Source organism: Schistocerca cancellata, chromosome 5 (genome assembly GCF_023864275.1).
Source record: "Schistocerca cancellata isolate TAMUIC-IGC-003103 chromosome 5, iqSchCanc2.1, whole genome shotgun sequence".
NCBI lineage: Eukaryota > Metazoa > Arthropoda > Insecta > Orthoptera > Acrididae > Schistocerca > Schistocerca cancellata.
This window is the reverse complement of record NC_064630.1, coordinates 539,922,323-539,946,992: the sequence shown is the minus strand read 5'-3', so window position 1 is coordinate 539,946,992 and position 24,670 is coordinate 539,922,323.

Here is a 24,670-nt window from a genome sequence, read left to right as displayed (position 1 = left end):
CGGGCGCAGTGCATCGTCAGAGGCGCGGTGCCCGCTGACCGCGGACGTTACCGCTAGCGACGCACTGGTCGCCTGGATGGGTTTATGGCTGACCAAGTGGTGGCAATATTGCGTGCGATGTTCGGCACTCCTGGCTGCTCGGGGAATTTTCTCCTCTGTGCCGCACGAAATCCGCACTGTAGGTTCTCTGTTGTTGAAGAAGTTTTCTCGGGGTAACGGCCTAGTTACGATGTCGTTCTACGGCAACGTGTCGACACATTTCCTATCCGTCATCTTAAGGGAGGCTTCGCCTGAAGTTGACGAGTAGGAGACTTGTCGAAACGTTGAAGCAGAACAACCGCCTGACTCGGCTGATAATCCGACAACACTTCACCACTGTCTCTCCCAGTCACTGTTGCTGTTGGTGACGAAGAGTATCTTACTATGCCCAACAAGAGCAGGTCAAAGACTGGCAAACCTACTTACATAGTATTTATAGATTTAGAGAAAGTTTATTAAAATATTGACTGGTAGACAGTCTTTCAAATTACGGAGATGTACGGGGTAAAATACAGGGACTAAAAGACTACTTACAATTTATATAGAAGTCAGACTGCAGGTGTGAAAGTAGGACGACATGAAATGAAAGCAGAGTTGAGAAAGGAGTGGTATCTCACTTCATACTTAACATGGCAATTAAAAATCAAATTTTTATACTAGAGCTGGTTAGCTCCATATTTCTTTGTGACCTATAAAGAATCGAAAAATTCATATTTCATCGTTGTAACATAACCCAGATATAAGAATCCTCTTATTTCTTATGGTATAGTTCTCAATGACAGTGGCACTGTCTGCTGGGCATTCGGTCAGGAAACAAGAAACAGCTTCTCGATAACTGCTCTAAATGTACATTATTACCCTCTGTATGTGCTAAAATTAATCACAGCGCAGTTAAAACTATATTAACAATTGAGGGAGCTATACAAATCAGACTATCATGGTTCAGTATTGCTGTCGGATAGAGTAACATATTAGATTAATCCAGTGTCTTCTTCTCCTGAGGTTGTCAGTGAGCTGTAGCATAAAGAAAGGAAAAAGAGGCTGAAGTTGGCAGACCGTTGTTCCCACATTCATAAGAATGAAACTTTTCGGCTTCGCAAGTGATTGTCTGTCTCGTCCGGAAACACCCTCATAAAATTCAAATGGAGTAGCAAACAAGGACACAGAGTCCCTACACACGAGGAACGGGAAGGGGGAAACTTTATAGGCTATGCCACCAACATGGCGGCCATTTTGAAAGCTGCCATCTTGGATTCAATTCCAAAATTTCAAATGGGAATGTGGTCATGTGACATATCAAACAGATAGAGAATTTCACCAGAAAAACAGTTCCGTTGTTATTTTAAACTTAGGTTTATTCATTCTCGGGTTATAGTCAGTTACATGGGGCACCGGTGGGACGCTCGGCAGCATGTGTGTTATGTGCCGAAGAGACATTACGCCGTTCTTACACTGTCCCGAGAGACCACCATCAGTCATAGGAATGGCTCGATATGTTGTCCATTATGTTGGATTGTTAATGCTAGCGTCCAAACCCAGTCCTGATGAACTTTGGCCAACACATATGGCTGAATTTGACCACACCCATTAACAATGTGCTGCTATAGATGATGCAAATCCCGTATTTTCACAGAATAAACCAGTGCTTTGACATGACCCCAAAGATAAAAATCCGAAGGAGTCTAATCTGACGAACGTGGTGGTCACTCCACAGCACCCCTACCACCAATCCGCTTTTGAGGGAACTGCACATCAAGGTATGCTCGCACACTGTGCCCATAATGTGGTGGGGCTCCATCATGCTGCAAGAATTCCGGAAATGTTCCGTCCTCCGTTAACAACGAGGGAAACACTTCTTCGTCCAATAACCTCAGATAACCGTTGGCTGTTAACGTACCATCAATGTGTCGGACCAGTAACTGTAATGCGGCTTGTTCACTTCACCACTGATACAAAAATTGGCTTAATCACTGAACAGCACCTAATAGGGGAAACGTGGGTTTATCTGCAGCTGCTGTGTCACCCATTCTGCGAACTGTACCCGACGATTTAGGTCATCCTCGTTCAGGTGTTGGAGCAGGCCGGCCGGAGTGGCCGTGCGGTTCTAGGCGCTACAGTCTAGAGCCGAGCGACCGCTACGGTCGCAGGTTCGAATCCTGCCTCGGGAATGGCTGTGTGTGATGTCCTTAGGTTAGTTAGGTTTAATTAGTTGTAAGTTCTAGGCGACCGATGACCTGAGAAGTTAAGTCGCATAGTGCTCAGAGCCATTTGAACCATTTTGTTGGAGCAGCTTAATTTTGTACGGGTGCCATTTGTGCTGCGATAAAATTCGCAGTATGGTGGTACGGCTAACCCCACATTCTTGTGACAGGCGACGAGTACTCGGACTGTTGCTAAATAATGCCAACACGCTCACTGTTGTTGCTTCATCGGTGGCGGATTTTGGTCTTCCAGGCTTAGGTTTATCTGCGACAGAACCTGTTGCTCGCAATTTGGCCAAAAGCTTAGCAAATGCGCTGCGAGTGATGGGCTGTCTGGTTGGGTGACGACTGTGCTTCTTTCTCCTGACATCAAGATGATTTCAATGCGTTCTTCATGTGTTAAAGACATTTTGTAGCCCGTAAATAAGGAAACAATGATTAAAACGGTAGCATGAGTTAATGATACCCAACAGTTAAACACATTTTATGACTTCTCAGTGCGTAATACTCATGCTGCTGAGCGTCCCACTGCTGCCGCACGTAATTGGCTATAACCCGAGAATGAATAAAGCTATGTTTAAAATAACAACGGCATTGTTTTTCTAGTGAAATTCTCTATCTGTTTGATATGTCACATGACCACATTCCCATTTGAAATTTTGGAGTTGAATCCAATATGGCGGCTTTCAAGATGGCCGCCATGTTGGTGGCATAGCCTATAAAGTTTCCCCCTTCCCGTTGCTCGTGGGTAGGGAATCTGTTTCCGTGTTTGCTACTCCCTTTGGATTTTATCAGGGTGTTTCCGGACTTTTGGACCACCACATATATATATACAGGGCTATTACAAATGATTGAAGCGATTTCATAAATTCACTGTAGTTCCATTCATTGACATATGGTCACGACACACTACAGATACGTAGAAAAACTCATAAAGGTTTGTTCGGCTGAAGCTGCACTTCAGGTTTCTACCGCCAGAGCGCTCGAGAGCGCAGTGAGACAAAATCGCGACGGGAGCCGAGAGAGCGTATGTCGTGCTTGAAATGCACTCACATCAGACAGTCATAACAGTACAACGACACTTCAGGACGAAGTTCAACAAAGATCCACCAACTGCTAACTCCATTTGGCGATGGTATGCGCAGTTTAAAGCTTCTGGATGCTTCTGTAAGGGGAAATCAACGGGTCGGCCTGCAGTGAGCGAAGAAACTGTTGAACGCGTGCGGGCAAGTTTCACGCGTGGCTCATGCCACAACTGGAGACCAACAGCGCCGACTTCATCTTTCAAAAGGATGGTGCTTCACCGCCCTTCCATCATGATGTTCGGCATTTCTTAAACAGGAGATTGGAAAACCGATGGATCGGTCGTGGTGGAGATCATGATCAGCAATTCATATCATGGCCTCCACGCTCTCCCGACTTAACCCCATGCGATTTCTTTCTGTGGGGTTATGTGAAAGATTCAGTGTTTAAACCTTCTCTACCAAGAAACGTGCCAGAACTGCGATCTCGCATCAGCGATGCTTTCGAACTCATTGATGGGGACATGCTGCGCCGAGTGTGGGAGAAACTTGATTATCGGCTTGATGTCTGCCGAATCACTAAAGGGGCACATATCGAACATTTGTGGATGCCTAAAAAAAACTTTTTGAGTTTTTGTATGTGTGTGCAAAGCATTGTGAAAATATCTCAAATAATAAAGTTATTGTAGAGCTGTGAAATCGCTTCAATCATTTGTAATAATCCTGTATGTATATAAGCAGCATTGCTAATGTCCTTAGTAAATTATTCAAAGACGAATGTTCTTAAAATGCCTGAAACTAAAAAAGCACATAAAGATTAGAAATTCATCAAGTTCACATCTATTCTTTCCCGGTTTCACCAAAGGTATCCAAAACTGCTAATAAATCTAAGGAGTCAAGAATAAAATTCAACCACAGAGATAATTGAATGAAACAAATGAACAAAATATGTAGAGAGTACCAGTACATTAAAAATTTCTTAATAATTTAGTAAGGTGTCTAAACATTAATCATCGTTTCAAAATTCACACACGAATTCTTCTGCACCTTTCGTGAAATAGAGAGCAGACTGACTGAAAAAGTAATCTCAAAATTGTTGTCAGGTAAAATGTGGTGTAAAATGTCCACAAATATCGCATATTGGAAAAGTACCAGTTATTGCAGGAAACTATAGGGTCATGGGACAACTAATTAACTTCAGCAGCTGCAGTTTATTTTCCACTTCTTTATCCATTTTCCTACCTACAGACACATCACTCTGCCCCTTAACTACGTCCTGCGATACAGCATGTAACGGGATGGGACAGTTAGTGACTGGATTTTCTTAACATCCTTCATCAGCTGTCAATCTGATAAATCACTTCCACGAATTTCCGTATTTCTTGGTATACAGCTGAATGACGCCCACACCACACTCTTTGTATCCGGGTTTTAAGTCTCAAGTCATACCTTCCTTCAAAATTAAAACGCTTGTCGAGATACATGGAACCACGTTGTTCATACTTCAGTTTATACGTTAAAAAGAAAGTGATAGAGATGTGCTTTTACATCTTGTGTGTTTTCAATCCAGGGACGCCTATAATTCCGGAGCGTGTTTTAGAAAGATGCTATGGAGCGTAAAAGAACTTCCAGAGAATCATAAAAATATCTCTTCCGCGAGACCGCCTTTACAAATGTGAACGAGGCACGCTCCGAAAATAAATTAGCGGCACAGACTTCTTTGCGAGTAACCAGTTTCAGAATCTATTGCCGATGGAGTGATACAATCACCTGTTTTCATACAACCCTTCCGTATACATGAAATGTAAGAAATTTTAGGAGAAACGAAGAAATCTTTAGAGAGAGCCGCTTGGTCTGCGATGGAGAAAAGCGTCAAACGCCTTTCAGACCTAATGTCAAAGGACTACTTCCCATGTTAAACGGCAGAAAATGTTAGAAAGAAGCAATCTGCCACAAAACTGAGGTGCATAGGCAGTTATTCAGTGCAGCTGCCCCTTCTATAAGTCACTCGTCACGACGATTACTGCAGAATTAATCACTCTGACTTGTTCTTCGTCTGTAAGTTCCCAGTGTTTCAAAGACGGTGTCTGAGTGACATTTCGCCATAATTACCATAATTCGTATTTCTTCGTATCATTGTCATATATTTCTTAACGGAATTATTTTAAGACCGTTCATGAACAACAGTTGTATTTTCCAGAAATGAAAATTGGTACATCAATCGTGTTGCTTATCAAGTGTAAGTTTTCTGATTTACATATATTTTTTTTCGCAGTAGCAGAATGCTTTAAGTATTCCGTTCACGAATGCGCATTAAGATGTTGAACTAAAAATTTTTAAGAAACGTCTTCTCTTATACTGCCCCATCAGGCAAAACGTCTTACGACGTCGACACCAATGTTCAATCTGGTCCTTAGGGCAGCTTATCTATCATCCACATAGCAGATACACCCTATAACCAGGAAGAGAAGGGCTTCGAGGCTGCTGGAAGACATACTCACAACAGTTCCAGATGACTTCTGCAAGCACTATGAGATGTATTATATAAAAGTCCATCTAGTAAAAATATACATATTCACCTACGATAATAAATACAATACGCAGTTCAGATGAAGAATAGCGAACGTCTCAAACAAGGGTTATTACAGAAACTGGACATAAAAACACATGTTCAAGGAAGATTACTGCAAAGAAACCTTGGGTAAAATAGGATATACTCCGATACATTGATCAACGAAAGACAGGTGCTCAGAATTTGCATGAAACAAAAACTATTACAGTAATATAAGTGAATTAAATAATAGGAAAGATAGGGAAGCCAAGAGGAAATGGCTACAAGGAAGAGACATGCTCTGAAACAGATGGTGCGGAGTAATTGGTATTACGAGGAACATGGGAAACGATGTGGAAGTGCCTGCAGGTTTAGAGGTTGTAATGATAATTTACCGGTGAAATTATTTGTTGCAACAATTCTGTCAACTCAGTTACCTATATATGGAGTAAAAATATCATAAAACAATTATTTTAAAAGAGCACAGTAAGAAAATAAAATCCAGCTGAATCATATTAATATAAAAATTCACAAAGAAATAACACAATACTTTCCAGTGAGAGAGTTAGCATTACCAATAGTTCACTAATATTGCATCTACATCATTGTTCACATATGTTACAAATCTCAAAATTCAGGAGGAGTTCCACCTCGAGAATACACGAAATAATTAGAAAAAATGGTTCAAATGGCTCTGAGCACTATGGGACTCAACATCTTAGGCCATAAGTCCCCTAGAACTTAGAACTACTTAAACCTAACTAACCTAAGGACACACACCCATGCCCGAGGCAGGATTCGAACCTGCGACCGTAGCAGTCCCGCGGTTCCGGACTGCAGCGCCAGAACCGCTAGACCACCGCGGCCGGCTAAATAATTGGAAATTTACACTTCATTTGCACAGAATAAATACAAAATAATCAACCTGATACACCACCAAACTAGCTTAAGAAGATATATTATACTAATTGAAAACTTTACTAGTATACTCACGTGTTATTCGACGTTGTAAATAACATCAGTAAGCTCCAGCAAGCCAGGTTCAAAGGAATTCATGGAAAAGGGCTAGGCACCAGGTTGTGACATCATTCATTATTTGCCAAGTGATTCACACATATTAAACAATTTAAAAATAATGTTAGTAAAACACAATTCAACAGTATTTAAGAAATCACAAATTCTTAAAACGGTGATTAGAATGCTTTAAATTCAAAGGAGCACAATTGCTAAGAGAGTTGAACAACGACAGCAAATTGTTGAAACAAATATGGTACATTAAATATCCCTGCCTCGCACAATAATTTTAAATTACAGACACAAGATTTGATACAGTCCTTTAAGAGAACTTACAACTTTAAAGAAAACGTTTTGGAGGTCAAATGTAATAACCACCAGCGCAAATTTATTAACGGGTAAAATGTTCAAATTAATTTAAATTCAAAGCCTACCAGAACGAATTTGAATCAGAGACCAAAGTTTTTGAATATCAATTGCAACAACGCCTAGCACAAATTTAGCAACAGGTAAGACGTTTAAACAAATTTAAGTGTATAAGCTAAACCAATGGCTTATAATTGTTGTTGTGATCTTCAATCCAGAGACTGGTTTGATGCAGCTGTCCATGCTACTGTATTCTGTGCAAGCCTCTTCATCTCCGAGGAAACAATGCAACATACATCATTCTGAATCTGCTTAGCGTATTCATATCTTGGTGTCCCTCCACGATTTTTATCCCCCGCGTTTCTCTACAGTACTAATTGGTGATACTTTGATGCGTCAGAAGGGTGTTACAAACCGATCCCTTCTTCTAGTCAAGTTGTGCCACAAATTTCTCTTCTTCCAAATTCTATTCAGTAACTCCTCATTAGTTGAGTGATATACCTATCTAGTCTTCAGCATTCTTCTGTAGCACCACATTTCAAAAGTTTCTATTCTCTTATAGTCTAAAATATTTATCGTCTGTGTTTCATTTCCGCACTTAGCTACACTCCATACAAATACTTTCAGAAACGACTTCCCTACACTTAAATCTATACTCTACGTTAACACATTTTTCTTCACAAAACATTTGCTTGCAATATCCAGTCTAAATTTTGTATCCTCTCTACTTCGACCATCATCAGTTATTTTGCTTCCCAAATAGCAAAACTTATCTACTACTTTAAGTTTATCATTTCCTAATATAATTCCCTCAGCATAACTTGATTACATTCGACTACATTTCATTATCCTCGTTTTGCTTTTTTATGTTCATCTTATATCCTCCTTTCAAGACACTGTCAATTCCGTTCAACTGCTCTTTCAGGTCCTCCGCAGTCTGAAAGAATTACAGTATAATTGGCAAACCTCGAAGTTTTCATTTTTTCCATGGATTTTAATTCCTACTCCGAAGTTTTCTGTTGTTTCCTTTAATGCTTGCTCAATACACGTATTGGAGAAGGTCGGTGATAGGCTACAAGCCTGCCTCACTCCCTTCTCAACCTATCCCATCCGATCGTGCCCTCGACTCATAACTGTCATCTGGTTTCCTTACAAATTGTAGACAATTGGCTCTCTGTATTTCACCCCTGCCACCTCCAGAATTTGAAAGAGAGTTTCCAGTCAACATAGTCAAAAGCTTTCTACAAGTTTACAAATGCTAGAAACATAGGTTTGCCTTCCCTTAACCTATCTTCTAAGGTACGTCATACGGTCTATACTGCCTCGCGTGTTTCAACATTTTGACTGAAACCAAACTGACCTTCCACGAGGTTGGCTTCTACCAGTTTTCCCATTCGTCTGTAAGGAATTCGTGTTAGTATTTTGCAACCGTGACTTGTTAACCCTTTGGATCACGAATTATTTTTTTCCTGGAAAAACACATGGCTTTGCCATACAGTTCTTCGAATTAAATTATGATTTTTCAGATGTATAAAATATTCCGATGTGCCCCTACAAATGAGGGGAGGAGGGCATTCAATGTGTCCCCAAATAAGGATATTCTGTTCGAGAGGGTGCACTTTAAGTCGAAAAGTCGGACTATTCTATTGATTTAATTTCACCAAAATACACGAATTACACAACGCTTACTTAATGATTATATACATGAACTATGGTTTTACACATTTGAAGAATGATAATCAAAGAAACCATTTTTTCCATGCAGACGTAAGTGAATATTACATTTTACACAATTAAATTTGGTTTTGCCTCTGCAACCGTGTTTCTTGCACCTACCAAATAATTTTTTATCACTGACAGTTGGAAAATGCCCAACGTTATCCCAATGAGCATCAGATTCTGGATGATCTTCCACATTGGCTCAATTTGAAGAACTCGGACATGGCACTGGACTCTCACTTTTCCTGGCAGCTGGCTTATCTATTTTTGTCAGTACTTTGGCCAAACTTGCACTAAAGTGAACAAATCAAGGGTCTTATTTTTAGGAACACCTAATTCTGATGTGTTTTTGTTGTACCCAGTCGATGCACTAACGCACGCAATATCAACTGCATGAGCAAATATGCGAAGCGTCCACTTTCGCGATCTGATGAACGTGCGATAAATTGTGATCAGAAAATCCATCTTGTCGACCTTTCCCATATGCTGACTGATTTCTACACATTTCTTTTCTGTTTTATCCCATCTTTAACACACGTCTTTGTTTCCAATTCCCACAAAATTCGTCGCCATTACCACAGGCTTATTGTCATAACATTTTGTTACTGTAACTTCTTCATCTTCACTTATCAGCTCCTCAGCAGAGCGTCTACTACATTTCTTCATGTCTTTGGTACTCGAAAATGGTGGGTTGTTGAACCGATTTTGGCGCACCGCGAAGTATTGCGTACATATTCTTATTTCTCGAGTACTGCTGAAGACTATAATTTGTGAAATAATTATCGTAAATGAGAAGCCCATTTGTTTCATTGATTCTTTCTGCTAATTTCACGACTACTGATGCACCAAGACCAAACATTTTTAACAATGCAGGATCATGTTCTGTCACCGAACCTTAATACACTCCTGAAAATGGAAAAAAGAACACATTGACACCGGTGTGTCAGACCCACCATACTTGCTCCGGACACTGCGAGAGGGCTGTACAAGCAATGATCACACGCACGGCACAGCGGACACACCAGGAACCGCGGTGTTGGCCGTCGAATGGCGCTAGCTGCGCAGCATTTGTGCACCGCCGCCGTCAGTGTCAGCCAGTTTGCCGTGGCATACGGAGCTCCATCGCAGTCTTTAACACTGGTAGCATGCCGCGACACCGTGGACGTGAACCGTATGTGCAGTTGACGGACTTTGAGCGAGGGCGTATAGTGGGAATGCGGGAGGCCGGGTGGACGTACCGCCGAATTGCTCAACACGTGGGGCGTGAGGTCTCCACAGTACATCGATGTTGTCGCCAGTGATCGGCGGAAGGTTCACGTGCCCGTCGACCTGGGACTGGACCGCAGCGACGCACGGATGCATGCCAAGACCGTAGGATCCTACGCAGTGCCGTAGGGGACCGCACCGCCACTTCCCAGCAAATTAGGGACACTGTTGCTCCTGGGGTATCGGCGAGGACCATTCGCAACCGTCTCCATGAAGCTGGGCTACGGTCCCGCACACCGTTAGGCCGTCTTCCGCTCACGCCCCAACATCGTGCAGCTCGCCTCCAGTGGTGTCGCGACAGGCATGAATGGAGGGACGAATGGAGACGTGTCGTCTTCAGCGATGAGAGTCGCTACTGCCTTGGTGCCAATGATGGTCGTATGCGTGTTTGGCGCCGTGCAGGTGAGCGCCACAATCAGGACTGCATACGACCGAGGCACACAGGGCCAACACCCGGCATCATGGTGTGGGGAGCGATCTCCTACACTGGCCGTACACCACTGGTGATCGTCGAGGGGACACTGAATAGTGCACGGTACATCCAAACCGTCATCTAACCCATCGTTCTACCATTCCTAGACCGGCAAGGGAACTTTCTGTTCCAACAGGACAATGCACGTCCGCATGTATCCCGTGCCACCCAACGTGCTCTAGAAGGTGTAAGTCAACTACCCTGGCCAGCAAGATCTCCGGATCTGTCCCCCATTGAGCATGTTTGGGACTGGATGAAGCGTCGTCTCACGCGGTCTGCACGTCCAGCACGAACGCTGGTCCAACTGAGGCGCCAGGTGGAAATGGCATGGCAAGCCGTTCCACAGGACTACATCCAGCATCTCTACGATCGTCTCCATGGGAGAATAGCAGCCTGAATTAGTGCGAAAGGTGGATATACACTGTACTAGTGCCGACATTGTGCATGCTCTGTTGCCTGTGTCTATGTGCCTGTGGTTCTGTCAGTGTGATCATGTGATGTATCTGACCCCAGGAATGTGTCAATAAAGTTTCCCCTTCCTGGGACAATGAATTCACGGTGTTCTTATTTCAATTTCCAGGAGTGTAAGTTATAGCATCAAACACTTGACCGCTTGTTCCACAGAGTACAAATATTTTTATTCCCCATGTTTTCGATTTGCCCTTGACGTATTGTTTTCCATTCAATGATCTGCTAAAAGCACCAATTGCTCATCGACACTAAGATGTTCCCCTCCTGGTAAACACAACAACAGTTTTGTTATGGGATTGTATAATGGTCTGACTTTCCAAAATCGATCATTTTTATCAAGATCACTTGTTATGTCAACACAGTGGAATTTCTGTCTCGGTTTTAGGAAACGGTTGACTGAGATAGTGTCTGCTATTTGGGAAATACGCCGCTGTCCAGTAACATCTGGTCCTGGAAGTATTTCAAAATTCCCATCAGAATGTGAATTCCTATAAGTTAAAGAATTTCTTTTTCTCTCGTAGGAGTAAAAATACCTACACTTCCGTAAGATCTATAAATATTTGTGCATTCCACACTTTTCTACACAAGAAATTTAGTGAAATATTTTTTTTTTAAATTGACACTGACTATCAAGGCTATCCACTGGGTCGGAGTAACATTTGTACCCTTCGACAAAAGGAGATACATAAGAGAGTACACTTTTCCTCTACCATATATTTTTCTAGGTGCTGATTGTCTGAAACTATTATGCCACTCCATATCAACAACGGCCATAACATCAGTTTCAGGCACAATATCTATTTCAAGATGGTCTTGTTCACTGTTATCATTGTCTTGCGCATCTCAGTGTCACTTATCATGCAGTTAACGGCCTTTGCGTCTAGGCTACTTAGCTTTTAATAAGCCGTATGATATAAAACGTCTAACCTTATCTTCATTATTGTCCTACTGTTCAAAATTATCGCCAGGATCATCGGACAGACCGTCAGTTTCTGATGAATTAAGGAAGTCCGTAACTTTTTCTGTGAGTGGACTTCGTCTCCCTTGTACTCGGGGCATTGTGAAATCACAGTAAGATGACTAAAAAGACAGCGAAATAATTTCCTAAATTTCTTTGCTACTACAACATTTTAGTCACAATGCCCTCATTTGGAGACGTGTTTAAGGTTATAAATATGTCACTTACCTTTTTTTCTGAAAGACACCAGTAGTTTTCACCTTCAAGAATGCACCTTTCTATCCACAAATAATTGTTTTTTAACTACTAAACTCAGAAGGTATTACCTGGCTGAGGGGAGGTGCTAAGATTACTTGGAAGCGTCCATGCGACTTTGCACATTCAGTTTTGTTTTGTGGTACCACAGATTGATAGGAGATGTCGACACTTTTCTCAAATAAACTCTCTGCTTGTGACAATATGAGGACATCAATTACAATTGGTAAAATTTGAAGAATTTTAATATACTAAGTGTTTATTTAATATGTCCTTATATGAGGACGCCATGATCGAAAGGTTTAAACAGCTAGTACGGTAATTTTTACACCTGTCAACACCTACTTTCTTTGCGATTGTAATTATGATGTTCACCTTGAAGTCTGAGGGTATTTTCCGAATCATACATCTTGCTCACCATATGGAACAGTTCTGTGATGGCTGGCTCTCCCAAGGCAATCAGTAGTCCTACTCCCGGGGCCTTGTTTCGACTTAGGTCTTTCAGTGCTGTGTCAAATTCTTCACATAGTATTATACGCATCTCCCATTTCATCTTTATCTACAGGCCCTTCCATTTCCATAATACTGCCCTCAAGTACATCGCCCTTGTATAGACCCTCTACATAGGTTTCTGCTTTCCCTCCTTTGCTTTGGACTGGTTTTCCAACTGACCTCTTGATATTCATACAGGTGGTTCTCTTTTCTCTAAAGGTCTCTTTAATTTTCCTGTAGGCAATATCTTTCTTAACCCTACTGACGTAGCGTCTACATCCTTACATTTGACCTGTAACTATTCCTGCTTAGCCATTTTGCACTTCCTGTCGATCTCATATTTGAGATGCTTGTATTCCTTTTCGCCTGCTTCATTTACGGCATTTTTTATTTTCTTCTTTTATGAATTTAATTCAGTATGTCTTCTGTTACCCAATTATTTCCGCTAGCCCAAGTCTTTTTACCTACTTGATTATCTGCTGCCTTCACTATTTCCTCTCTCAAAGGTGCCTATTCTTTTTCTATTATATTTCTTTCTCCTGTTCTTGTCAATCGTTTTCTAATGCTCTGTCTGAAACTCTCTAGAATCTCTGATGACTTTCAGTTTATCCAGATCCCATCCTCTTAAATTCCTACTTGTTAGCTGTTTCATCAATTTAATCTATAGTTCATAATCAATAAATTGTCATCCATATCTGCCCCTTGAAACGTCATACAATTTAAAACCAGGTTCCTAAATGTCTGCCGGCCGGTGTGACCGAGTGGTTATAGGCGCTTCAGTCTGGAACCGCGTGACCGCTACGATCGCAGGTTCGACTCCTGCCTCGTGCATTTATGTGTGTTATGTCCATAGGTTAGTTAGGTTTAAGTAGTTCTACTTCCTAGGGGACTGATGACCTCAGATGTTAAGTCCCATAGTGCTCAGAGCCATTTGAACCTAAATGTCTGTTTTGCACCTATGGTGTGCCTACCTGTATCGCAGAGGTATGCTAGCCTCCCTGCCAACGGAAAGTCCCTGGTTCATGGGGGGCGGGTGGGGAGGAGGTAAAATTACAATCCAAAATTTAACCCGGTCCTTTAAGAGATCTGACCCATTCAAAGCAAGGTTTTTAAAATTCAAATTAACAACTGCTATCAAAAACATAGTAATGTGTTTAAACAAATTTAAATATCCCGAACTAACTGCAGACCAACATTTAACACGTTCCTTTAAGAGAGCTGACAATTTTAATCAATTACAAGGGACATTTAATGATCCCTATGACTTGAGAAAACCTCTTAGAGAAATAGAGAAACACTATTAAGGGGGAAGGTTCGCCATAGCGAAAGTAACTCCGCTATCGGAGGTGTCTTAAAACCGAACAGTAAAAAATCAATCACCACAATCGTCACACCCTGGGATCACAGCTAAGTTACTTATCAGGAAAGCAACAACTGGAGTTCAGCGAACAGCTAGGTGAGCAGACTGAAACAGTTTTTACAAGCGATACAGACCACACTAATGGCGGATCCAAACTTCACGAAAAGCCTAAATCCACAACTCAGGCAAGAATCACAAAGGACAAGGCAGTAACAACAGGCCCGCTAACTCCGCGAAACTAGAACGCACGTCTAGGTATCCTTTCAGCGCGGTGGAGTCAGCTAATCATAATGAAAGTCGTAGTAACGGTTTCGTCAAAACGAATCGGTCGAGACACCGACCACCGTCGCGTGGCAACACACGTTTCCTCCGACCGATTTCCTTCTTCATTGTCTATGGTGGCCGTCCGTCCGCACTCGCCCGCCTCGCAAACATTTCGACGCCTTGCCACCAGAGGGAAACCGAAGGAGTGATTCGACCAACAACTGCAATCGATACGAGCCGACACGACTCAATCAGATCGTTAGAGAATGACAAGCCCTTAATAACGCTAAACCACAGTACTGAAACGCATCATGACATTTAACTCACAACTGTTGAATTCGAGAACAACGTTTTACCAGCAAAAATACAAGTATAACAGAACGTCTCTATACAAACAATAACATGGAGACAGAACAACGCTGGCCACCTCATTGCGGTAACGATCTGCAGCCACCAGTAGCAGACAGTGGGCAATCAGCTGCACTGTTTCAAAATACATCAAGCACACAACTAAAGAAATCCACTGTGGTAAGTCATGAAATCCGTAACATGTATTAAAGATTACAAATTGCACACTGCAATCCTTGAAAGCTTCCTTGAGTAATCCTATGTATTGTATGTATTAGACAACAATCACCTATCACACCCACGTCTGCGTACTCCCGCATAGTGTCGCCAAGAATCATTAAATTACAGTGTGGCCCACTATTCCAGTCTTTGAAGCTGTTGTCTTGGGGTTAACAGCCGCCAACTGTCATGCAGCTCTGCAGGAGTCTTTGTTTTTTGTTTTTTTTTTTTCAGACTAAAGTAAGCTCCTGGACAGGTTGCTCTAGACACAACAACAGACATGGCTCAGCCTGCTGCACTTAGCACCGTTATTAGAATGGTCTCAACCAGCAACTTCCTACGGTCCAAGCTCTTAACATTCTGCAGCTCGTCGCAAGCCACGAGGGATCAACCATCTGAGAGACACTGCCGCACTGGCTGGTGTGAGCCCACATCATTCAACACGATGTAGTTATGATTTGGACCAACAGCCGCACATTACTTTCCCAGGTACTGGCTTCAGCTTCAGTATTCCGCTGCCGAACACACGCCTCTGGAACCAGCCTCTTTCCAACGAAGATAACACCGAACAGCGCGTCCTCCCTGCGTCCGTCACCACTCACATCCAACGACACTCACGACATTAGTCACCTGCCGCCAATGCAGTAGCACTGGCATCGTGTTCCAGCTGATCCGCTGTCACACAGTGGACACCTTCCTGCTGTTGGAACTGACCGCTCGTGATCCGTGGTGGCGCAGTTCAAGGACCCTCTGATGTGGTGCTAGATCGCCGCTGCACTGGAAAGAAACCACCACCGTTGATGGGAATCGGCGAGTGGGACACAAATTTAACTACGCCATGTAATGGTGCCAGAGCGGATTCAGCATTTCAATACAGCCGCACAAAGTAGCAGGTGCTTATAATTATTGAAGTTCAGCTTCTCTCGGAGTTCCAGTGTGGGCTGTAATTATGGCATGGCCGCGAAACGTGGTAGCTATGCTAATGCGTTAATGCGGAACTGGTTTACACTGGAAAAAACAGTAACAGTTTCGGCCGACCGGCGCAGATATGACCCTACAGTATTTGTATGATGGTATAGCATCCGCACTGTATTTTGACAACCCATAACATAAGCGAAAATTGTCAGCAATGGCGGCCGAAGACTTGCGGTATAAGAAGTCGACCTCCTTCAAAAAACAGACTTGTCAAATAGGTCACAGGATCGGACAAACGTTCAGAGCACTCTCTGGTCACTGGGGTCTGAAAGCGTCTCTAAAACCAAAAGAATTAGCATTCATTAACAGCAAGAGGATGCAGCAGGCAATGGTAACCACTGCATTAAAGACCCATAATGTGTATGAACAGGACATCTGGCTTGTAATTGAAAAGGTGTGATGATGATCTCTCCGTTGGCAAAAGGTTCCGGACCAATTTCCCAATCGGATCTCCCGGAGGGTTACTGCCAAGGGAGAAGTGACTTGAGAAAAAGAGAACAACCAACGAAAGGATATAATCCTACGAGTCGGGAAAGGCTCAATCTAGACATAGCGGGAATCAGTGAAGTGAAATGAAAGAAAACAAGGATTTCTGGTCAGATAAGCATAGGATAATAGCAACAGCATCATAAAATTGTAGTAATGGGAGCATAATTCGTTATAAATAGAAGATAGGGGAGAGGATCAATTACTGTGAACAGTTCAGTGATAGAGTTGTTCTCATCCGAAACGACGGCAAGTGTACACCAGCCACCGTAGTTCAGATATACATGCAGACGTCACAAGCTGAAGATGAAGAGATAGAGGAACTATGTGAGGATATTGAACGAATTAATTCGGTTCATAAATGGAGATAAAAATCAGAGAGTCATACGAGATTGGAATGCGGTTGTAGGGGAAGGAGTAGCGAAAAGGATTACAGGAGAATATGGCTCGGTACAAAGAATGAGAGAAGAGAAAGACTATTCGAGTTCAGCCGGTAATAGGGAATACGCTGTTCAAGAATCACAAGAAGAGGAGGAATACTTAGAAGAGGCCGGAAGATACCGGAAGATTTCAGTTTGATTATATCACAATCAGAGATGTTCCGAAATGCGATGAAGAGTGGGCTGAAGTTTTTGAGAATAGTCAGGAAGAATCAGAATGCAAAGAAGTGGGATACAAAAGTGCTGTGGAATGAAGAGGGGTGCTTGAAGTCCTCTGAGGATAGAGATTACGGTAACGAACAGCTCAGTAGGCGATACAGCTGAAAAGGAGTGGTAATCTTTAAAAAGGAGCAGTCACAAAATTTGGAAAGGAAAACGTAGGTACAAGGAAGGTAAATGCGATGAAATCATCGGTAACAGAGGAAATACTTTAGTTGTTCAATGAAAGAAGGAAGTACAAAAACGTTCAGGGAAATTTGGCAACACAGATATACAACTCTCAAAAGAATGAAATAAAGAGACAGTACTAAGAAGCTAAGGCGAAATGACTACATGGAAAATGTGAAGAAATCGAAAAAGAAATGAGAGGAATTCCACTGCCAAATCCAGAGATAAGAGAGGATAGCTGGATAGAGTACACAGAAACCTTCAATGGAGGGGAAGGCCTGTCTGATAAAATGATAGGAGAAGAAGTAGGAGTCGATATAGAAGGGGTAGGGCACCATTATTACAGTCCGAATTTAAAAGAGCTTTGGGAGACTTAAATTCGAATATGGCAGAAGGAATAGATAACTCTTCATTAGAAGCTCTGAAGTCACTGAGTACTTGGCAAAACAAAAAAAAAAAAAAAACAAGAAAATAAAAAAAATAAGAAAAAACAGCTATTCACGTTGGTGCGTAGAATGTATGAGTCTGGTGATACACCATGTGACTTCCTGATAACCTCCTCACGATCTCGACAAAAGCTAGAGCCGACATGATCGATAATTATCGCATAGTCAGCTTAACAACTCGTTCATCTAAGTTGCTGGCAAGAATAATATACAGAAGAATAGAAAAGAAAATAGGGGATGTGTTGGAGGACGATCAGTGTGGTTTTCAGAAAGGTAAAGGCACCAAAGAGGCAATTCTGACGTTGCGCTCGATAATGGTAAGAAAAGAAAGATCGAGACATGTTCATAGAATTTGTCGAAAAAGTTTTAGGTAATATAAAATGGTGCAACATGTCGAAATTCCGAGAAATATGGGGGTATGTTATAGAGAAAGACAGGTAACGTACAATATGTACAAGAACTGAGAGCAAGCAATAAGAGTGGATGATCAAGCACGAAGGGCTCGTATTAAAAAGGGTTGCAAGACTACGCTGGGAACACAAATATGCAACGAACAGTTAACACTCCCTTGGGTGGCGGCTGGTTGGCAAAGACCATCGTTTGTCTGACTGAGCCATTTACTCTGGCTCAACACGTAGATAAGGTAACCTGAAACTATCTAACGATGAAAAGATTTTGAGGGTTTTATTCTTCAGAGACGTTGTACTGCGTTGTTGCAGCTGAGATCAAGTGGCGAGATTGTGATTCTGTTTGCCTTGACAAGGTTGAGCAGCAATACAGTAGCCGTTTTCTCGATGTGTGGCGCTATGTCAGGTGACAGCCGTGGTTCCAGCATCCGCAGAGCATAAATGTGCATCGCCTGTAATTCTCTGTCGCGGGCACGAAATATGCAAAGACGTATCTGGCGATCTGTTAGACGGTTCGCTATTACTCTCTAATGGAGCACTGAAATCTCGACAGAGTCCAGAAGGTAACACACGGAACACACGGTCATACCATGGACCAATCTATCTCACTTATATGGCAGTGCACATAAGGTGGTGTAACGTCAAAGCGGCAGACCTGTCACGAATAACATCACCATTGGCACAGTAAATTGTCACAGATGACTGAAGTCTAAAGTGTCGTTGCAGCTGTCCTAACCACAGGCTCCCTAGTCAAGACCGGTGCCAGTGCGAAGTCAGGCTGATGACAAGCGCTCAAAGTGCTTCCCGGTCATAAGACAAATCAAACCAAAATACTCTCCAGACCAGAGTCTGAATCAGAAAACCAGGCATCTCCTCTCCTCACTTTCCATCAGACTTCGGTAAACTCCACAAAAGCACTCCTACAACGGCCCTCACATGAGTTTGGTTTCTATCACAAGACTCCAAAAGCTTCACTTCTCCCCTCTAAATCGTCTGCTCTACTCATCGGCCAATCCTAATCAAAGTTAATGTTTTCTTTCCAAGAGAAGCGGCCAATCCCTGCTTCGCATTCCCCATGTAGAGAGGAGGAAACATTGTGCTTCCGAATTGTTTTTTCTCACAGGTGTTTTAGGCAGTGTGTTATTCTGAGTTTTCATGTAGCACTAAAGTGAAAAACACATTTATCATGGAGATCATAATCTGGACGGCCTGAACGTTACTGCTTGTTCAACCGGGGGCCCCTGATAAACTAAGAGAAGTGTTTTTGTGTCCCACCACAGATCATTTAGGAACCGTCGTAAATGTTTCGTTCCTTATAAAATTGTTTTGAAGGCCTGAGGCTTTCCCAAAAACTCTGTAGGCCGAGGGACGACACACCCGACGGCCCTCTTGATAGCGCCCGGCCCACGGTGAAAATCGAAACTCGTGAATTTTTATGGTCGCCATCTGTGTTCACAAAGGACATTTATGACTACGTCGCAACGCGTTGGCTGAGGAACTTAGATTTCTCTCGCACCCCTGACCCTGGTGCGACGTAGTTCCAGGTAGGCTGGGTTTTCACCGCTTCGATTGAATGCATTGTGTGCACACCGTTACGATAAATGCTTGGACTCAGCATTCAGTCCCCAGTAACTGCTTCGAGATGTTCCTTTCCATAATCGTTGCACATGGATTTCAAGCCCCAAATATCTACTGCAAGAGTTATTGTTAAACGACCAAACTGCCTGCTTGTACTCAGCTCCCGAAGATACTATTCAAAGGAGAACCACCATAAAGATCCCACATGCATTAACAATGTACCTCCATCCATCAATGTCTGCTCTTACTGGTAACTTACTATAGTCTCAAAAACACGATTTCTTGTGTGAAAAATCAACATCGCATTGTACCCTTGAATATCGAGAATAATGACAGAGTGAGTCGTTCACTTAGGGTGTAAGACAAAGACGTGGTCTTTCGCCCTATTGTTCAGGCCATACATCGAAGAAGCAATGACGGAAATAAAAGAAAGTTTCAGGAGTGTAATTAATATTCATAGTGAAAGGATGTCAATGATAAGATTCGCTGGAGACATTGCCGTCCTGAGTGAAGATGAAGAAGAATTACTGGATCTGCTGTATGGAATGAACAGTCTAATGAGTGCACAATGTAAAATAAGAGTAAATGGAAGAAAGACGAAAGAAGTTAGAAGTAGCACACATGAGAACAGCGAGGAAATTAACATCAAGATAGATGATCACGAAGTAGATGAAATTAAGGAATTAGGCACCAAAATAACCCATGACGGACAGAGCAAGGAGGATAAAAAGTAGACTTGCATTAGCATGAAGGACATTCCTGGCCAAGAGAAGTCTACTAGTATCAAACATATATAGGCCTTAAACTGTGAAAGAAATTTCTGAGAATCTTTGAAGAACTTTACAGTAGTGAAACATGGAGTATTGGGAAACTGCAAAGGAAGACAATCGATGCATTTGAGATTTGGTGTTACAAAAGAATGTTGAAATTTAGATTAACTGATAAGTAAGGAATGTGGAGTAAAAATACACTGACATGGAGACGTTCATGAGAGGACAGTTAAAAAAGTCAGCAGAAAGTTAAAAGACACAGTTTGCGATTCTTAAAACACGTTCTACGTTTTGCGCAGTGTGAGTCAGTAATCGCTGTTCGTAGTGACTTTCGTACTAGATATGGTGTGGATTCTCCTACAGCACGGAGCTTTAGACGATGGTTTGTACAATTCCGAGAAACAGGTTGTATGCGCACAGGCTAATGGCTGGGCCGTCCCCGACTGTCCGACACACACATCGAACTCATCCGCCATAGTTTCACAAGGAGTCAGCAGAAATCCGTTCCCCATGCAGCTCGACAGGTCAACATGCCCCCGATATTCATCTGGGGGGGGGGGGATGTTGCGTCGACATTTACACATGAAACCATAAAAAATTAACCTACTCTAAGCTTTCCATGAAGTTGACGAACAACAACGTGTTCAAATGGTTCAAATGGCTCTGAGCACTATGGGACTTAACATCTGAGGTCATCAGTTCCCTAGAACTTAGAACTACTTAAACCTAACTAACCTAAGGACATCGCATACATCCATGCCCGAGGCAGGATTCGAACCTGCGAGCGTAGCAGCAGTGCGGTTCCGGACTGAAGCGCATAGAACCGCTCCACCACAGCGGCCGGCCGACAACTTGTGGAGTTCTTGGCAAGACGAAGGATGACAGTTTTCTTCTACACTTAGTGTTTAGGCGACATCCGATTTAAATGGAAAGGTGAACCGTTATAATGTGAGAGTATGGAGTATGGAATAACCACATGAAGTTGTATAACATTTACATTTAATGTGCTTTAGGCGTATGGTCCACTTTTCATTGCCGAGAACACGTTACGGGAAGCACATATCTCGATATGCTTGAGAACTATCTTTTCCCACAGATGGAGACAGATTCGAACGACTTCATTTACCAACGGTCTGGGGCATCGTCCCACTGGCATCTGGAAGCGCCATAATTTTTAAATCAAAGGATTACTGAACGATGGGTCGATCGCACAGGACCAGATGATTCAGCTTTACATTACTGGCCTCCAAGGTCACCGGATCTGACTGTACGTGATTATTTCTTGTGGGGGTTCATAAAAGACTCTGCTTGTGAGCAACAACGAATGAACTGAGACATCGCTTGATAGCAGCCGTGGAAGATGTAACTCAAGACATGCTCCCTGTAGTGTGGGGACAATTTGAATAGCGCATTGACATACGCCGTGCATCTCAAGGGTGGCACAGTAAACGCCTATGAATAGCTCCCCTTTCATCAAAGAACAAAAGTCATTCTATATTTTCATTAGTTTCAAAAATATAGACGTGCCTCATCGGATAATTCTTTTTCATACAACCTGTATATTTCGTCGTGATGCAAACAGTTCATAACAAATGCGTTATACTCAGTTGCTTTTCACGACTGACAGCGTGTGTACCATAGGATAACAAAGCGAACGTTCAGCTTCTCACGAGATACTATCGTTTAGAGTTGTCTTCTTTTAAATTTTCACACAGAAGCGTAAGGACTACAATGTGTGTACATGCCCTGAACTCCATTCCGACGCAAGTGATGGCTGACCTCTAAGTCGCGACTCGAAAATGCATAACATTCATCCAAGTACCCTATCACTTATTCCGGATGAAGCACATATATCAGATATCTGGACATAATATCCTCCATCAGGCGTGACAACGTCTGGAAGCGACATTACTTTTCGTAAAGTTGAAGCCACTAACACGTTCCTTAATAAGGACGTCCTAACATGCGCTACGTTTAACCATATCTCCAGCTTCCAACAGTTACATTTCGGCTTTCAGAGGCAGCACTCAGTAGAGAAGAGCTGTGCGCTTGCAACCTGAGATAATAAATATCTGTTCAAAATTTCATTGAGAGTTTTAGATCTGTGACAGTAATCATCATAATCCGTATGCCACACAGATTGATAGTGTATAATGGATGTCACTGGAGGAAACAAAAATAATTGGACTAAATATCAATAATTAGTTTTCTAATCTAGTCCACAGCTGTGGCATTGGTATTCATAAAATCATTCCATATGCTCTTATAGCATCTTTGAATGCACTCCTGTCTTACACGTCTGATAGATTGTTACAGTACGCTATAGTCGCCATTCGGAGAGTCCACAACGCATCGATAAGACGATTTTTTCCTATGACTGTCACAGAGTGTGCTGGTGTCAACACTGCTCTGTACCCGAAAGCTTTCAAACTAATATCCACTCATCTAAGGATTCATGCATTTTGTACTATTCATCGCACGACGCTGTTGCTAGTTGTATTTTGTTTTACGCTGCCTGGTTCCGAAAAGAAAGAACATGTAACGTTGTTGGATTTCAAAAGTGGCAGTATGTATGAATCGAATAATATCGTGTAAGGCAATAGTGTTCTACAGGTGTCAGTAATATCGTAATACGATACACAGTGATTGCACTGGCGTGGTTAGCGGAGTCTGCGAGGTCTTCAAAGCATAATTAAAAATTCAGGATGGACTACGATCTATTTCTTGTAAGTATAGTAGATTCCCACCGGAAACAGTGCTGACGATGAATATTCCAGCTACGATGTTCCCAAAAACGATAATCCAATTTTCTGTCTCTGTGCTCTGGGTCACTGACATCGGGCAAAATGCTGCAGTGGTTGGCACATTTTTCTGCATTAAGGAGGCCGTAATTCCAGTTTCTAATGATTTTCCTAAATTATTGAAAATCGAATGATACAGTATTTGCTACACCAAGAAGAAATGCAGATGATAAATGGGTAATCATTGGACAAATATATTATAATAGAACTGACATGTGTTTACATTTTCACGCAATTTGAGTGCTTAGATCCTGAGAAATCAGTACCCAGAAAAAATACCTCTGGCCGTAATTATGGCATCGATACGCCTGGGCATTGAGTCAAACAGAGCTTGGTTGGAGTGTACAGGTACAGCTGCCCTTGCTGCTTCAACACGGTACCACAGTTCATCAAGAGTAGTGACTGGCGTATTGTGACGAGCCAGGTGCTCGGCCACCATTGACCAGACGTTTTCAGTTGGTGAGAGATCTGGAGAATGTGCTGGCCAGGGCAGCAGTCGAACATTTTTTGTATCCAGAAAGGCCCGTACAGGACCTGCTACATGCAGTCGTGCATTATCCTGCTGAAATGTAGGGTTTCGCAGTTACCGAATGAAGAGTAGAGCCACGGGTCGTAACACATCTGAAATGTAACGTCCAATGTTCAAAGTGCCGTCAATGCGAACAAGAGGTGACCGAGACGTGTAACCAATGGCACCCCATACCATCACGCCGGGTGATACGCCAGTCTGGTGATGACGAATACACGCTTCCAATGTGCGTTCACCACGATGTCGCCAAACACGAATGCCGTGCGGTTCTAGGAGCTGCAGTCTGGAACCGCGAGACCGCTACGGTTGCAGGTTCGAATCCTGCCTCAGGCATGGATGTGTGTGATGTCCTTAGGTTAGTTAGGTTTAACTAGTTCTAAGTTCTAGGGGACTAATTACCTGAGAAGTTGAGTCCCATAGTGCTCAGAGCCATTTGACGATCATGATGTTGTAAACAGAACCGGGATTAATACGTAAAAATGGCGTTTTGCCATTCGTGCACCCAGGTTAGTAGTTGAGTACACCATCGCAGGCGCTCCTGTCTGTGATGCAGCGTCAAGGGTAATCGCAGCCATGGTGTACGAGCTGATAGTCCATGCTGCTGCAAACGTCGTCGAACTGTTCGTGCATATGGTTGTTGTCTTGCATCTGTTGACTCAGGGATCGAGACGTGACTGCAAGATCCGTTACAACCACGTGGATAAGATGCCTGTCATCTCGACTGCTAGTGGTACGAGGCCGTTGGGATCCAGCACGGCGTTCCGTATTACCCTCCAGAACCCACCGATTCCATGTTCTGCTAATAGTCATTGGATCTTGCCCTACACGTTCAGA